The following is a 4,144-nucleotide window of genomic DNA, read 5'->3' as shown; positions in this document are numbered from 1 at the left end:
GCTTTCTTTCTGTCACTAATGACCCTGGCATCCCTGATGCGTAACTTACATTTAACTGGCAACATTCTGGGTTACTCATATTAACAGCAACAGTCTGAACAGCTTGAACCTCAATAAAATGTGCATTAAGTGACTGAGTTAATTTAACCTCATTAATCCTCAACCCAATAGAACCATCTGAAGCCTTCCAAGCAGCCTGTGCTTCATCTACAACATAAACATGCCCCTGTAGGAAATCAACACCCAGAATGTGCTGAAACTCTAGCTCCCAAGTTGTCACTGAGGGGTAAATGGCTGCATAATTGCCAGGACCAGGCTCCAATTGCATTATATGATTCACTCATTTCATTATTCTTGTTAACGGGAGATGAGTCCTCTAAAAATAAAATTCTCTCTGAACTTTTTCTTGGAACTAGCTCTCAACTAAATGTTCTAATTAATCAAAGAGTAAAATTCTTGTTCAAGACCCTTTTTTGCCTTGAAACTTAGGAAACATATTTATGGCAAATAAAGGACTGTGTTCAGTTAAAAGGAAACTTTAAATCATCTACCTCCTACATCTTCCCCATTTAGAATTAATTACAGAACCAGTAATAGCAGTTAATTCTCAGAATTTTGGACATAAAGGGCTGAAAATTCAAACTAGTGAAGGTTATCAGCACAATTTCAATACTAAGTCAAATGTTTGTTGCTATACCCAAGACATTTTAATTTTATGTAATAGTGTAGGACCTTTATGAAGCTTTATCTTGATCAACTTAAAAATGAGTGTTAAGTGCTCACTTCAGCAGCACATATACTAAAATTGGAATGATACAGAGAAGATGAACATGGCCCCTGCACAAGAATGACACACAAATTCATGAAGCATTCCATATTTTTAGAACAAATATTAAAAGCAACAAGGGAGAAACAACAAATAACACACAAAGGGATTCCCATAAGGATAACAGCTGATCTATCAATAGAAACTCTTCAGGCCAGAAGGGAATGGCAGGACATACTTAAAACAATGAAAGAGAACAACCTACAACCCAGATTACTGTATTCAGCAAGGATCTCATTCAGATATGAAGGAGAATTCAAAAGCTTTACAGACAAGCTAAAGCTGAGAGAATTCAGCACCACCAAACCAGCTCTCCAACAAATGCTAAAGGATCATCTCTAGACAGGAAATGCAGAAAGGTTGTATAAACGTGAACCCAAAACAACAAAGTAAATGGCAACAGGACCATACCTATCAATAATTACCTTATATGTAAATGGGTTGAATTTAAAACCCATTTACAACCCAACCAAAAGACAAAGACTGGCTGAATGGATACAAAATTAAGACCCCTATATATGCTGTCTAAAAGAGTCCCACTTCAAAACAAGGGACACATACAGACTGAAAGTAAAGGGCTAGAAAAAAATATTTCACGCAAATGGAGACTAAAAGAAAGCAGGAGTCGCAATACTCATATCAGATAAAATAGACTTTCAAATAAAGGCTGTGAAAAGAGACAAAGAAGGACACTACATAGTGACCAAAGGATCAATCCAAGAAGAAGATACAACAATTATAAATATATATGCACCCAACATAGGAGCACCGCAATATGTAAGGCAAATGCTGACGAGTATGAAAGGGGAAATTAGCAAAAACACAGTAATAGTGGGAGACTTTAATACCCTACTGACACCTATGGATAGATCAACTAAACAGAAAATTAACAAGGAAACACAAACTTTAAATGATACAATGGACCAGCTAGACATAATTGATATCTATAGGACATTTCACCCCGAAGGAATCAATTTCACCTTTTTCTCAAGTGCACACGGAACCTTCTCCAGAAGAGATCACATCCTGGGCCATAAATCTAGCCTTGGTAAATTCAAAAACATTGAAATCATTCCAGTCATCTTTTCTGACCACAATGCAGTAAGACTAGATTTCAATTGCAGGGAAAAAAAAAAGAAAAAAAAAAACCCATTAAAAATTCCAACATATGGAGGCTAAATAACACACTTCTGAATAACCAATAAATCATAGAAGAAATCAAAATATGCATAGAAACGAATGAAAATGAAAACACAACAACTTTAAACCTATGGGACACTGTAAAAGCAGTGCTGAGGGGAAGGTTCATAACATTACAGGCTTACCTCAAGAAACAAGGAAAAAGGTCAAATAAATAACCTAGCTCTACACCTAAAGCAACTAGAGAAAGAAGAAATAAAGAACCCCAGGGTTAGTAGAAGGAAAGAAATCTTAAAAATTAGGGCAGAAATAAATGCAAAAGAAACAAAAGAGACCATAGCAAAAATCAACAAAGCTAAAAGCTGGTTTTTCGAAAAGATAAACAAAATGGACAAACCGTTAGCAAGACTCATTAAGAGAGAAAGGGAGAAGAACCAAATCAACAAAATTAGAAATGAAAATGGAGAGATCACAACAGACAACACTGAAATACAAAGGACCATAAGAGACTACTACCAGCAGCTCTATGCCAATAAAATGGACAACTTGGAAGATATGGACAAATTTCTAGAAAAGTACAACTTTCCAAAACCAAACCAGAAAGAAATAGAAGATCTTAACAGACCCATCACAAGCATGGAAATTGAAACTGTAATCAGAAATCTTCCAGCAAACAAAAGCCTAGGACCAGATGGCTTCACAGCTGAATTCTATCAAAAATTTAGAGAAGAGCTAACACCTATCCTACTCAAACTCTTCCAGAAAATTGCAGAGGAAGGTAAACTTCCAAATTCATTCTATGGGTTCACCATCACCCTAATTCCAAAACCAGAGAAAGATGCCACAAAAGAAGGAAAACTACAGGCCAATATCACTGACGAACATAGATGCAAAAATCCCTAACAAAATTCTAGCAAACAGAATCCAACAACATATTAAAAAGATCATACATCATGACCAAGTCGGCTTTATCCCAGGAATGCAAGGATTCTTTAATATCCACAAATCAATCACATTAACAAATTGAAAGATAAAAACCATATGATTATCTCAGTAGATGCAGAGAAAGCCTTTGACAAAATTCAACATCCATTTATGATAAAAAAAAAAAAAAAAAAAAAAAACTCTCCAGAAAGCAGGAATAGAAGGAACATACCTCAACATAATAAAAGCTATATATCACAAATCCACAGCAAACATTATACTAAATGGTGAAAAATTGAAGGCATTTCCCCTAAAGTCAGGAAGAAGACAAGGGTGACCACTCTCACCACTACTATTCAACATAGTGTTGGAAGTGTTGGCCACAGCAATCAGAGCAGGAAAAGAAGTAAAAGGAATCCAGATAGGAAAAGAAGAAGTAAAACTCTCACTGTTTGTAGATGACATGATCCTCTACAGAGAAAACCCTAAAGACTCTACCAGAAAATTACTAGAGCTAATCAATGAATACAGTAAAGTTGCAAGATATAAAATTAACACACAGAAATCCCTTGCATTCCTATACATTAATAATGAGAAAACAGAAAGAGAAATTAAGGAAACAATACCATTCACCATTGCAACAAAAAGCATAAAATATTAGGAGTATATCTACCTAAAGAAACAAAAGACCTATACACAGAGAACTATAAAACCCTGATGAAAGAAATCAAAGAGGACACAAATAGATGGAGAAATATACCATGTTCATGGATTGGAAGAATCAATGTTGTGAAAATGACTATACTACCCAAAGCAATCTATAGATTCAATGCAATCCCTATCAAGCTACCAACGGTATTTTTCACAGAACTAGACCAAAGAATTTCACAATTTGTATGGAAATACAAAAAACCTTGAATAGCCAAAGCAATCTTGAGAAAGAAGAATGGAACTGGAGGAATCAACCTGCCTGACTTCAGACTCTACTACAAAGCCACAGTCATCAAGACAGTATGGTACTGGCACAAAAACAGAAATATAGATCAATGGAACAGAATAGAAAGCCCAGAGATGAATCCACGAACCTATGGACACCTTATCTTCGACACAGGAGGCAAGAATATACAATGGAAAAAGACAACCTCTTTAACAAGTGGTGCTGGGAAAACTGGTCAACCACTTGTAAAAGAATGAAACTAGAACACTTTCTAACACCATACACAAAAATAAACTCAAAATGGATTAAAGATCTAA

The 4,144-nt window shown here is 35.5% G+C and overlaps 1 non-coding gene across 1 annotated transcript; it reads left to right on the top strand.

Annotated features, from left to right (window-relative positions):
* The first annotated feature begins 775 nt into the window (after positions 1 to 775).
* On the top strand, positions 776 to 882 carry LOC133051315 (U6 spliceosomal RNA). Its single transcript, XR_009691820.1, has one exon. It is a non-coding gene; the product is annotated as a U6 spliceosomal RNA (small nuclear RNA).
* Positions 883 to 4,144: the final 3,262 nt, after the last annotated feature.

This window comes from Dama dama, chromosome 33 (assembly GCF_033118175.1).
Source record: "Dama dama isolate Ldn47 chromosome 33, ASM3311817v1, whole genome shotgun sequence".
NCBI classification, from domain to species: domain Eukaryota; kingdom Metazoa; phylum Chordata; class Mammalia; order Artiodactyla; family Cervidae; genus Dama; species Dama dama.
This window is presented reverse-complemented; position numbering and strand designations above follow the sequence as displayed.